At 39.2% G+C, this 14,439-nt stretch overlaps 1 protein-coding gene across 1 annotated transcript in view; it reads left to right on the top strand.

Moving 5' to 3' along the window:
• The first annotated feature begins 2,082 nt into the window (after nt 1-2,082).
• Nucleotides 2,083-14,439, top strand: part of LOC129754498 (uncharacterized) — a 59,424-nt gene continuing 47,067 nt past the window's right edge. Inside the window, exon 1 of the mRNA XM_055750610.1 lies at nt 2,083-2,458. The gene's annotated coding sequence lies outside the window, so the exon portion shown is untranslated. The remainder of the gene's footprint in view (nt 2,459-14,439) is intronic.

Raw genomic sequence — 14,439 nt, 5'->3', positions numbered from 1 at the left:
TCCTGTGTGTTGATCTCCATCGACTTGGTCTTTCCGACATTAACTTTGAGACCTGCTGCCTTGGAACTTTCGGTGAGGTCGTCGAGTTTGCTCTGCATATCCGGTTGCGTTTGGGCGAGCAAAACAATATCGTCAGCCAAGTCAAGGTCGTTCAGATGCTCCAATGTTGAAGGATTCCACGGCAATCCTCGGTTCGGTGCGTACGGACTGTAAATAAAATACGAGTTAAATGGTACAATGAAGTTTAATAATTATTTTTCAATCCCTGAAAATTTGATGGCAATTGGATGAAAACTCGAATTTGCGAGACAATTTTGTGTGTGGCAATCCTTTAGATCTGGTTAAGAAAAATCTTCGTTATACAATCTGATAGTTAGTTCTCAAATATCATTGATGACCTTGAATTTTGTACAACCAACATTAATTTCCAAGACGAACAAGTAATACAGTAGTTTTTCGATTTTATCACTGTTCAATTTTTTCAATACTCGTCATATTCACGCTCGATTTTATCACGGTTCTTTTTTCGATTTTGTAACTTTTTTTTTTCGAAAGTATTAGAAATCTTACAAAACCCAATTCCAGCATTTAAAATCAATAAAAAAAACATGAAATACATTCGAACTCAGTAGTTTCCAAGTAGGGAACTGACAGACAGACAGACAGAAATTTATTGTTATAAACCGTTATGAACCATATATTATTTTCCCCTCAAAATTGTTTACGAATGCACAATAGACTGCCCCAAATTTGTATGAGAAATTTCCAGCTTGTGAAATGTTATGCGCTGCAGGCTTAACCCACCAAAGCTGTTCGGGTCAATAGGACCCGAAGCGCACATTTCAAACATCTGTATCATCAATCCAATATACTGATGAACTACTAGTTTCACACACCAAGTATGTTCTATGAAAATGATTATCAAATTAACGCCAAAAAATTGAAATTTGAGTTTTGAAAATCGGTTTATTGGGAAATGAAATACAGCTTAGTAAAGCTAAAATTTTATGTCGTTTTTTGAAAGTAAGATTTTTTTCTGAAGAATGATCTGTCATAGCGGTCAAAACTTTCATTAGATCCCAACATATCTATACATTGTCAGAAAGATGGATTCTTGACGATTTCAAACATCAATGAAAAAGTTGAATACAGAAAAGCTGTCAGAAGTTATGAGTACTATAAAAATAAAATTCATTTTTCGGACTTTTTACTTTCTGAACCAGTTTCAAATAATGTTGAGTAATTAGAATAAATTACCTACACATTGAATATAATATCATCAAAATCGGTTAACATTTTCAGCCAGGAGAACGAAATTAAACCACAATTCAAATTTCCCCGAAAAGGATATTTAGCGATCGGCTTTGAAAGGTTAAATTGATCATAGGCCTAACACAAAATCTCATGCCAAATTTGGGCCAGATTGGATCACGGGAAGGGGTCGCTCATGAGACCTTGTACTAGGCCTATGATCAATTTAAGCCTACAGTGCATAACTTTTTCAAATGTCGGGTCATTTGGGGCACTCTAATGCACAACAATTCAAAAAACTATTTCATAATACTTTTCATTTCTTATTCTACACACTCGTCGGTTTGCTTAGACATCTCAAACTCAAATAAACATTAACGTAAAGTTTAATGTAAAACTAAACTGTTCCAATAAATAAAATAAATCAATCGTTTCACGTTTTTTTCAAGGTTTAATAAAAAGTATTTCAAGTTGTAATTTTCTTTTGCGCCAGATCCTTAAACTTTTGTTAAATAATTTTATTTACAAGAGTTCGTAGCATTGCATGAATGTTAAAGCTAAATTAGCAAACAAAAAAAAAGATCATTAAAAATCATGAAACCCCCAAAACCGAATACTAAAAATTTTCGCATTCATATGGTAAATGTAATGTAACTTCTAGAATACCAACAATCGACTCCCACCTAACTCATCTTCACCCGACGCATCTGCCCAAAGCAAGTAGAGAAGGTACCTAGGTACAACAGTATCACATCGCAACTGGGGGAGAAGCGGATTTTTGTTTTCAAATTCAATTCGGACAAGTGTTCATGCACCAGCAGCTAGCAGCTCGCTAACTCTAGCAAATGGGTATGCCGGGACGATGGGAGCGCACGTTTGTTTGTTGCAGTTTATGTCGAAGGCCTGGACGGTGCACAGGTTTTTCATTTGTGTCGGTGCGGCGTGGTTTAGTTTGGCGTGGTGAATCAGAAGCGGAGCGCGCTCAGTGCAATTAATATTCGAACGCAAAAAAGACGTTACAACGAACTGAAACGGATTACCCGTAAAGTGACGAGTCAATTTTTGTGGGATTTGAATTTTGTGCGCCAAATTTCGGAAACCGGCATCATCAACGGCGGGAAAGTGTGTATGATGTGTGTGCCATCAAAAGCAATATTTAAATGAAGCTAAACCGTGTGTTGTTATCCGTTTAGTTCGTGCCTGTAAGGTATGTGCTGTTATATTTACCATAATATCGTTGCTTGTGTCTTCGTATTACTTCTTTTTTCCGGGGAATTATTTCCTGTGGAACTTTTCCGCATTCAACGGAGTGAATTTCTATGGAGTTCATATTTTTAATCGGATTACATACCCTTCAAAGTCTGTTGTCGGTGCTCTGGTTCCATCCATGTGTATTTTAACCAGTCATTTGGCAGCGCTCCTCGTCGGACTTTCCAAACACTTATTTCGTGAATGTGTAAAATGTGCGCCGGCCAAACAAACGATTGATAAGGATTCCCCCCTCACTGAACTGGTTGGATGGAGCATTGTTTGGTACCTTGGTGAAGGAATTGACGAGCGCTGAGAAGCTTAAACGATTCGCACCGGGATACCAAGTGGTCGTTGGTAGTCATTTATGAATACTATAAATCAATCGTCCGGTATGGGTTGGAGTTTGTTGTTAAGGAAGTCCATTTGGCAATCCCAGTGAAAGCAAAAAATACACTTTCAATCTCTTACTTGTAATTATTAATTCTGATTTTTTTTTACAAATTATTCTTAGTTCTGAATTGAGACATGGCTACAGAACTAATTAAATAATATTAATACTTGTTTCCAAAATCTTAAGTGATTTCATCGTCATTTCTTTTCGAACGATTAGTAAGCACTCCAGATGTTCTCTGAATTTAAAGCCAAAAAAGAAATAAAATCAGCAATGTGGCAGTTCGCTGGTATTAAAACGTCAGGGGATGGTATCGAGCAATCTGTTTCAAATTATAAGAAGGCACTTACAAATTTCACCACGTGTTTGATCAACGAGAGCAATCAAACAGCAAATACAAGCTAGTAGCGCTATAGATAGATAAGTAGATAGGTATCTTTTTCGTGTTTTTCTATGTAGACTGGAGACGCTCTCTATACACATTTAGCTTAGTATCGTGCCGTTGTTGGGTGTTTGTGGAAAACGTAAACAAATTTCCCATTGCAACTAATTTGTACCTAGTGTTGTGCTTCTATATCTAATCGCCAGAACATATATTATTTAGACGAATAATCCAACTTGAGAAGAATCTTCTGAAAAGGTGTAAAATACGTATTAACAAAACACGACAAGTACGTGAAGTGGAAGGCAGTGAAAACTAAATTTAACTAGCTCATTTTTGATGAAAATTTTTATGTCCAATCAACAATCCATATCCATATCCAATCCATGTGACTTGAGGTATTCTTTTGAAAGGTTTCCCTTAAAATCGTAATAAAATTTATAAGTTCTTTTAACTCTAATCCGCTCTTGAATGTCAGTATGACACTATTGAAAGTTGGAACTTTATTCGGGTGCATCCAAATAGTACAATTTCTTCGGGAGCTCTTAATAAATTCTTAAAATATTTAATTTTGCGTTATGACTTTTTTTATGGACGCACCCTGAAAGCCCAGGAAATTTTTTATTTATTATTTTTTATTTACATAGTATTCCGTCTCACGACATAACTTGACGAACATAATTCTTAAAATTCACTCGGTCCATGGCAACCGTTCTCCAATTCCTCGGGCACCCCACGTTCGCCAGATCACGCTCCACTTGGTCCAACCACCTCGCTCGTTGCGCCCCCGCTCGTCTTGTTCCGACCGAATTCGGAGCGAACACCTGTTTTGCAGGACAGTCGTCCGGCATACTCGCAACATGTCCCTCCCAGCGTATCCGGCCAGCTTTCACCACCTTCTGGATACTGGGTTCGCCGCCACACTCCGTTCTCCTGTATGCCGCCAAAAATGGTTCTTAACACTCGTCGCTTGAATACTGAGTGTACGCAGGTCCTCCTCGAGCAATATCCATGTCTCGTGCCCGTAGAGAACAACCAGTCTAATAAGCGTCATATACAGGTTACACTACGTGCGAGGGCTAAGTCTTCTCGACCGCAGTTGCTTGTGGAGTCCATAGTAGGCACGACTTCCGCTGATAATTCGCCTCCGGATCTCACGGCTGGTGTCATTGTCTGCGGTCACCAGTGAGCCGAGATAGACAAAGTCTTCGACTATCTCCAGCTCGTCGCCGGCGATCGTGACCTTGTTATTACTGGACAAGCGGATTCGGTCGGTCTCGGGTCCGCAGGCCAGCATGTACTTCGTCTTGGACGTATTAATCATCAACCCAATCCTTCCTGCTTCGCGTTTCAGTTTGCGGTAGATCTCCTCCACCGCCACAGATGATCTGCCGACTATATCAATGTCATCGGCAAAGCAGATAAGTTGACTGGATCTGTTGAAAATCGTGCCCCGCATTTCGCCCACCACTCGTCGAATAACACCTTCTAGCGCCACGTTGATCATCATGCAGGATAGACCATCACCTTGTCGAAGCCCCCTGCGCGATTCGAATGAACTCGACAACTCACCCGAGATCCGCACACAGCACTGCGTTCCATCCATCGTCGCCTTGATCAGTCTGATCAGCTTCCCGGAAAAGCCGTTCTCGGAAAAGCCATGATTTTCCATAGCTCGTTACGGTCGATCGTGTCGTATGCGGCTTTGAAGTCGATGAATAGATGGTGCGTAGGGACCTGGTGTTCACGGCATTTTTGGAGGATTTGCCGTAATGTGAATATCTGGTCCGTCGTAGACCGTCCCTCCATGAAGCCGGCCTGATGACTTCCCACGAATCTGTTTGCTTGTGGCGTTAGGCGGCGGAGTAGAATTCGGGACAACACTTTGTAGGCGGCATTGAGGATAGTGATCGCTCGATAGTTCTCACAGTCCAATTTGTCACCCTTCTTGTAGATGGGGCATATTACCCCCTCCTTCCACTCCTCCGGTAGCTGTTCTATGTCCCAGATCCGGATTATCAACCGGTGTAGGCAATCGGCCAACCTGTCCGGGCCCATTTTGATGAGTTCAGCTGCGATGCCATCCTTCCCAGCCGACTTGTTTCTATTCAGCTGGCGAATGGCTTCCTTAACTTCACTCATCGTTGGGAGTGGCTCCTCTACGTCGTTGACTACGCCTGCGATGTATCCTCCCCCACCGTCTTGATCTCCTGCATGTGCGCCGTTCAGGTGTTCATCGAAGTGCTGCTTCCACCTTTTGATAACCTCACGATTGTCCGTCAGGATGCTTCCGTCCTTATCCCGGCACTTTTCGGTTTGCGGCACGAAGCCTTTGCGGGATGCGTTGAGTTTCTGATAGATCTTATATCTCTACAATATGAGAACTGAGTGAAAGGGCCCGAATAGTAGGAAAAAAAATGTTTCTTGACGCCATCATTAATTCAAGATGGCGGCTTTCGCTTTTATCATCAAAGCTGTAAATAACTAAAAATATTATGAAACTTTTATAATACAGTTATTAGGAGAAAGTAATAAACGAGTAGAAGTAGAATTTCGTTGTGAAAATAATAATGATAGAAGGAATGGAGAAAAAGAAATCTTCTAGTTATCTATTTTTCCTGAGCTTCTTCAGATCAGCGCCTTTCCCTTACTAACAAAACGCCCTTCCTTAAATACTTGAAAATATATTCGCAGACGTATGTACATATATATACGGTTTCTATAGCTGAAGATACTGAACAAACCACTGCTTCAGAGTTTTTCAAAATAACTTTTGTGAATACTGGACTGGAAGGTTGATTGTTGATCCAAAAAAGTATCCTACTAACAGGCCTTCCTCCCTCTTATTGATTACTAGGACTTGACCGGCGCCGTTATTGACCTTTTTTTTCAATTTTTTTTTAAGAGAGAGCACCATTTTTGTGCACTGAGAATGACATGTGCCATATGTCATTTTGTAGGGTTTTTATTGCACTTTAAGAAAAAAAAAATATATAAAAATCATTTGTCAGCTTTTCGGATGAATTTTCGAACTTTTTTTTTATTATTGTTATAATTATTATTATTATTATTATTAATTCATCGAACATTAAAGTTTAAATGAATATTAAAAACAAAGTCAAACTGAATTAAAAAACCTTAATTGGCGTATACGACGAACAAAACGACTAGTAGGCTCTCCAAACTGGTATAGATGTTCAGTATCCCGGAACAAACGCATCATTGCACTTAGTGGCTCGTTGAAGCCGTATGAAGTTCGGTGAATTTGACTTGCGAGTAACGAATTAGATCGTAGATTCCTCGATGGGGCACTGAAGTTTATCAAACTTAGCAGCTTGGGCGATTGCACTTCTCCATTCATTATTTTGGCGATGTATGCGGCCTGTTGAGTCTTTCGGCGGCATCCAAGAGTATCAAGACCCAAGAGCTGACATCGGTCTGGATAAGCAGGAAGATCTTCGGGATGGCGCCAGGGCAGGTGTCTCAAGGCGAATCTGATAAACCGTTTCTGAACATGCTCTATTCGCAGAATCCAACTTAACTGGTAAGGAGCCCAGACAATAGAAGCATGTTCAATCACTGACCTGACGAGGGCACAGTACAGAGACTTCAAGCATAGAGGATCTGTGAAATCACGTGCCACTTTGGTGATGAATCCGAGTTGACGATTAGCTTTGTTGATGACTGAAGAGCGTTGACTGTTGAACGTGAGTTGCGAATCAAGTATAACTCCAAGGTCATTTACCTCCGAAATCCGGTTCAAAATCTGGTTGCCGATGTTATAATCATAAAGAAGTGGCGTTTTACCTCGATGGAATGTTATGACAGTGCATTTCGAGACACTAACGGACAGTTTGTTGAGTTTACACCAATCTCCGAAACGATGCAACAGCACTTGAAGGTGAACGCAATCAGCAGTGGTTTCAACGGGAACAAATATTTTTAAATCATCAGCGTATCCAATTTTGGTTCCGTCGTCTAAGCTGAGAATTAGATCATTAAAGAATAGTGCAAACAATAGAGGTCCCAAGTTACTTCCTTGAGGAACGCCAGATTGATTCGTGAAGGGAAAAGATATGCTATTGCCAAGCTTTATTCTTATGCATCGCGCAGTAAGAAATGAATTCAGCCAAACAATCATGTTGTTAGCCAGCCTAAGCTTAGCCAGCTTAGCTAGTAGAATTCCATGATCAATTGTGTCGAATGCAGCTTTGATGTCGGTGTACACCGCGTCAACTTGTTTTTTATTTTCCAACTGATTCAAACAAAAAGATGTGTATTCCAAAAGATTCGAAGAAACTGATCTGCCTGGCATGAACCCGTGCTGTTCAATGGCTATATACTGTGATGATGCGCGTAAAAGGGCATCACTTACAATAATTTCAAATAACTTTGATCCTGCTGACAAACTGGTAATGCCACGATATTGTTTCACGTTGCGACATTCGCCATTCTTAAAGACCGGAAACATGAACGAATTTTTCCATATATCAGGAAACTTACGTTGCTGAAACGATTGATTGAAGATTCGAGCTAAGGGCAATGACAAAGCTTCAATGCAACGACAGTAAACAACAGAAGGAATTCCATCGGGCCCAGAAGAAAACGACGTTTTGAGTTTCCTTGCCGCAGATTCGATAGCTTCCTGATGTACTGTAAACGTGTTAAAGTCAATCGCATCAACCGGAACGTGAAGAGTTGACTCGCTTTCAGATGAAATAGTGTCCAAAAAGATCGATCGAAAATGTTCTACAAACAAATTGCAACACATAACTGGGGAATTTGCAACACTTTCATTATAATACACTGAAGACGGCAGGGAGCTAGATTTTCGTTTGGAGTTAACGAAAGACCAAAAACTTCGGGAATTTCTGCGTAAACCAGATTGTAAACGCAAAACATAGCTCTTGTAGAGTAAGGCATTGAGTCTTCTGTAGGCAGTGCTTGCTGTTCTAAACCGTGCTTGCTGGTGTTCAGTTCGATTTTTTCGGAGTTTTCGTAAACAGGCATTCCTTTCACGGCGAAGTTGTCGCAAGGTAGGTGTGCTCCAAGCGGGTGAAACAGGTGGTTTGAATTTGGGAACAAACGAATTCAACCACTGACAAATCACATTACAAAACGAAACTGTCATCAGATCAATAGATGAATTGCCAAAAATTGCGTCCCATGCAATTCCATTCAAATGTTGTGAAAGCAGCATAAAATTAGTCTTCCGGAAGTTCAACGATGTGTTGTGACTCTCAAGGTTTGATGAGCCTTCTGTGACCAGCAAACTAACAGGTAAATCGAAGACGATGGGAGGGTGGTGCGTATCTACAGGTACCAAAACATCGGGAGCAGTGCTAATTTTAATTTCATCCTCACTAGGGCCGAAGACCAGATCCAGCGTCCGTCCAAGGTGATTCTTGATTGCATTGAACTGAATCAAACCCAGCGAATTCATGTCATCAACCAAGGTGGCGGCAGCAGCACTAAGAGGATTCACAGTTAACAGTTCAGCGCCTTCATCATTGACCTCCCATATCAATCGAGGTTGATTATAGTCGCTACAAACTAATACAGACTCGCCAGGAGAAGCTCGGTTGCACAGTTCACGTATAGTCGCCACATGGGACTCTAGAAAGTGGACACAACTGCTTTTATCGGGTGGAATATATACGGCACATAACAGCAATCTTTTCCGTTGATATTGGCAGCAACACAAACTTGTTCTAAGTCGTTTCCATGTTCCGTTGTGACAAAATTACTTACATGACCATGCTTTACGGCAATCAAAACTCCACCGAAGGATTTTTTGCTGCTATTTCGTGGACTGCGATCGCAACGAAAGACTGTATACTCGTTGTCAAACAATTGGGATGAACTAAATGAGTCAGTCAGTCCCGTCTCAGTCAAAATTATGACATCATAGGTACAATCAATAGTTTGCAAATAAAACTCCTCTATTTTAGTGCGAAGACCACGGACGTTTTGGTAGTAACACCCATCATGGTGTGAAATCACCCATCATTTTCTGCACAGTACTGCTGGTAACCTCATTCGTCATCTTGTTCCACCACTTTTCCATTTGAGCGAGTTTTTTCATGGTTCTGCCACATTTCTTCAGATTGCCCTTAACTATTGCCCAATATTACTCGATGGGACGAAAATTCGGACAGTTTGGTGGATTGAAATTTTTATTCAACAAAATCGATCTTGTTCACCTTATACCACTTAACGACAGCCCGGCTGTAGTGGCAGCTTGCCAGGTCCGGCCAGAACTTCACCGGACCTTTGTGGGACCGAATGAATGGCAAAACCCTCTTCTGGAGACATTCTTCTTAGTAAACATTTCCATTCATTGTGTCCCCAGTGATGAAAACCTTTATTTTCTTCCCACAACTACAGATCCCTTGTCAAATCATCAATTTACGAGCAAATTTATCTGCGAAAACAAACTTGAATCTACCCGCAACATTCCCTTTACGCTTCGCAGGGTAAAATTTGTTACCGGGTATTTGTCCAAAATCCATTTTGACGTAAGTTTCGTCGTCCATCAAAATGCATCCGTTGTACTTGGTCAACACTTTCTCGTACAACTTCCTTGTCCTGGTTTTGGCAACCAGGTTTTGCTTCAGCGTCCTGTTGGGGTGTTTGCTTGCATGATACGACTGCAAGCCTTCTCGCAAACAAATTCGTCGAGCTGTACTGTGGTTCGTCTTGAACTTTTTCGCCAAATCACGCAAGGAGATTCCAGGATTATTGTGAACTGATCGAATTACCTTTGCACCGTAAGGGTCTCCCGGTAACGTTGCAGCACCGAATTTACAGTCGATTTTGGATATTTCAGGAATTTCGCGATCTTTATCCCTGACCACGTCGGTTTCTCTACGTGAGTGTGCAGAATTTTCTCTCGACTTTCGCGTTCCATCGTCGATAACTTTTGACTGACTGCTTCAATCTTGATGAAATTTTCACCACTAAGTAAACAAACCATCCGGATCAAAACACTGTCAATAGATTTGCGACAACTAGAGGCGTTGCAGTAAATGTAAAGATGCGACCAGATTCTATGTGAAACAGACTTTAATCCCAAGCTCCATTCTATTGGCCCTGCGCAAAGTTGATGGCGTTGATCAATCACGGAGAAGCAACCATTGGCGAGGTAGAAATTGTTCTGCTATTGTGGGATTCGAAATACACACATTTATGCTTTATAATTATAACATGAGATTATTGAAAATGCCATAGATATTGTTTTTTTTTAATTCTGCGTTTCGGTTTGTACTTTAAGGTTGTAGGAGTAGTCAACTAAGCTAAGCTAAGCTAGCAAAAATATTGCTTCATTTTTGATTATACAACTTCGTAGGGCTTTTAGTGCTTCAAGAAAGACAAAGCTCTTTCTCGTGAATTCAATGAAAAACAAAGCGAAGAAATGCAGCTAGCGTTGGATCAATTAAGCAGCATTTTTAACGACAGCAAGAAACTCGTGCCGTCGATTCAAAATCTTAGCGTCTTCGTCTTCGGACACAGGTGTAAATACCTGCAAGCTTCCAAACGACCGCGCCGGCTCGTGGCGTCTAAAGGTGAAAAACTTCCAAAACTGTATTGCCGAAACAATGAAAGTAGGTACGTAATTGGGCTTCCATGGAAATTCACGCCCAAAACTTACTTCCGAAACATTCCTATGCTCTACTATAAAGCTACTATCTGAAATAATAATGATGATCATTGCCTGCGAAAATGACGCTAATGATGATGAGGATGGGATGTGATGTTGTCCGGTTGCCACGTAACTTTCGTCCATCCATCTCGAGTGCTGCCAATCTTGATGGGGTCATCAGAAGAGCGCCATTGATAACGACTGCCAGCCGGACATTGCCGCCAAATTTGATTGGGGTGGAGTCGTTGTTCGATCATTGAACTGATAAAAAAGAAATGAGTGCTGTAGATCGAAAATTCGTGTAGGCCAAGATATTGGCTAGAAACAAAGATTCATTCCATCGACCCGGATGGCCGATGAAATTTGCAAACTTCAACTGAAAAAACCATTAGAGAGTGTATGTTGGAGCAGCCAATAATAAATGGTACAATAACCGGACCTTGACTGCTTATCTATTAAACAGCGAATCACACTCTGATTAGATAAAAAGGTCGATAAGAACTACTTCTAATAACAGTCATGTTTAACTGTACGGGCTTTTTTATGGCTTAGTGAAGTGCAAAATTGTTTGCTCTTGACGCAATTCCATTCGAGCACAAACGTTGATGACTGGTGCAAGTGATATATTTAGAGAGAGATCATAAAAAATCTTCAATTACCCTTCTACAAGTTGCTATTATTAGGGTTTAATAAATTGGTTCTAACAGCAACCTTAAAAATTGTTTTTCTAATGAATTTTGTAGGTTAAAAATTTAGGTAATCGAATAACTTTAATTCTCAATCATTGCACAGTGGGAAAATTTGGACCCGAAATCCTAAAACTTTCGAAGCGTAGCACAGAGGAGTATTTCATCCAAAAACCTGGCCAAAAATCAAAATTTAAACTTAACGATTATTTTTAATTTTTATGTTTATTTGATTTTTCGACACTTTTGACACAATGTGCCAGCCATTTGATTTGTTTACTAGCAATAGTGGCTTTCGTAACTTCAATGTTTTAATCAGCTGGAATTTTGCTTCAAACCGTATAAAAAGTGCGTCATAGTTCAAAGTGTAATTACTTGCTTCAGAAGTGACTTAAAAACAAATTTTAAAATGAAGAATTTGAATGAAGGTTAGTATGTTGAATTTAAGCACACTTGGAGGCAAAAAAATTATTCAGATAATGTTGAGGAAGCTTTAAAAATCGTTTATTTTGTTAATTGTTTTCAAAGTATTTTTTTTTAATGTGCTTTTGTTTATATTCCCAGCAAGTCCCAGCAACACACTTACCATCATATGAAAATTCATAACTTCAGCAACCATGTACAAAAGAAAAAAAAAACCCGCATACTTCCGCACTCGTGAAATGACTCAACTATGCGATGCTACATTTGTGGAAAATCATCCAAAGAATTCAATGATTTAGTCAAAAAAAGCAGCAAATCCAGAAACGTTTAAGTTTGAGCTATCAATTTTACACTCAAGTATTCTAGATTTTTTTAAATGATTCTCCACATTGGCTACAAACTGCCAATAAAAAAAAGGCAAGCGAGGATCGAAGAAGAAAAGTTGATTTTATTGAATACTAAGACAAGAATTCAAAAAAAATATGGAAGAGATGGGTTTATTGGTTGGGCAGGTGCCATAAATAACGGTAATAACGGTAGGGTAAGTGAGCCTAATTTCGCTATATTATGTAAGAGGTTTTTAGCTTTCATATTAGTAGGAGGAATCATTAATTCTTAGATATACAATTTTTTGGTAACTAAGTTCCAAATTTTTTTCTGAACTCTGTTATGGTTTAAAATATTCATTTCAAGCTTTAATTTACAAAAAATATCATGTTTTATAAAGTGTCTCAATGTTCCTAATTTGGCACTAATTGTTCCTTATGTTAACATAAGGGTGTTCCTAATGATTACATATGAGGAAAAATGTATCCGCGTACCCAATATTTGTTCCTGATTTTGCATATGGGTCTGTTTTTTAATACTTTAATGAGAACAACCTCAAAACTCACCTTTTTTTTTTTATTAATTTTACAAAGTTTTTGGAATATGAATAGAGAAATAATGACTATTTAAGTCCTACACAATATTCTGCCGCTCATAGCAAGTCCGTCCCATTTGCGTTTTTGTTGAAATGAGAAAAACGGCATTGAAAAATCGTTAAAAGTCCAATGGTAGTTCGGCACTTGTATGCGTTTTTAATCAAAATTATCAACTGAATCTATCACTGCAAAGGCTAATGAAAGATTTCCGCTTTATGAAGATATTTTTTTCGTTTTGATTCCGTTGAAAATCATTTCCTGGGCCCTTATGACTGTGGGACCGACATGCGATGATTTATGCCATATGGGACCGACTTGCGATCATTTGTTCAATGGGACAAATTTACTTGAGATTTTTTTCAATGTTCATCAGAATAAAGTGTTGAAAACAAAGTTTTCTCTTGAAACTACAGATAAAGTTAAACTGATTCCAGCGATAAACTGAAAAATGATAAAAACGCAAATGGGACGGACTTGCTATGAGCGGCAGTATTCCTTTACGCTAGTTTTTAAGAAACTAGTGGATGTTGAGCTTATTAAAATTCAAACTTTATCTTTTCCAATGGATACACTTATTATATTTCAAAAAGTAGAAAATTCATTGTAATGGATACAAATAAGATACAGTCAAACAGAGCATCATGCAACAGCATGGTTAGATGCAACATTTGTGTATCACAACACTTATTTAAATTTTGTTTGAGTATAATGTAATAAAATTAGCATTTAATGAGAACAAAACGAGCGCTCATGTGGTCTAGTGGATAGGCTGGCGCGAGTCTGGTAACCCAGGCGTACTGGGTTCGATTCCCGGTATCGGCAAGAAGAACTTTTGGGCTCGAATCCCATAAGTTGCCGACAGGTAAGATGTGTTTCATTGTATAAATAATCATATATTTCAGAGGGAATGCATCTGGCTATAACCTGAAGAGACTATTGCAAGCTGAGTGGATTGCCAACCATTGTAGGTCTCTGAAGGTTGGATGCCTCCCTCGACGAACCAGGCCGTGGAAGCCTGAGAAGCAATTCGAAGGCCAAGCCACACAGACATAGGCTGGACCTTGCTACCGATGGGGGAACCATACATACATTTAATGAGAACAAAACGATGATGCCATAGATTCTCACGTCGTGAAATAGTTTTTTGAAGTTTTTGATTCTCATAGAAAATTTGAAAAATAGAAATTTTTATATTTTTTGACAGCGTAAAATACTTTACACAGTACGATGGATTGGCTTATCACCTACACACTTTATATTGATTTTATTATTCTTTATCAACACTGTTGATGTATAAATATTTTTCGGACAATCTTTTTTTATTAATAAATATTTTTAAAAATTCCGATAGCAGTTTGGGTTAAAATGCATCGACATGCAAATCAATGATTCACAGTTTAAATCTTGTTTCCATATGCTGGAATATCGTTTTAAATTTTCTTTTTAAAAATATCTTCTAAAAATATTTCTTTGACTGAAAAAATATCAAA

This window comes from Uranotaenia lowii, chromosome 3, assembly GCF_029784155.1.
Source record: "Uranotaenia lowii strain MFRU-FL chromosome 3, ASM2978415v1, whole genome shotgun sequence".
NCBI lineage: Eukaryota > Metazoa > Arthropoda > Insecta > Diptera > Culicidae > Uranotaenia > Uranotaenia lowii.
Note: the sequence above shows the minus strand (reverse complement) of the source record. Positions and strands in the feature narration are given on the sequence as shown.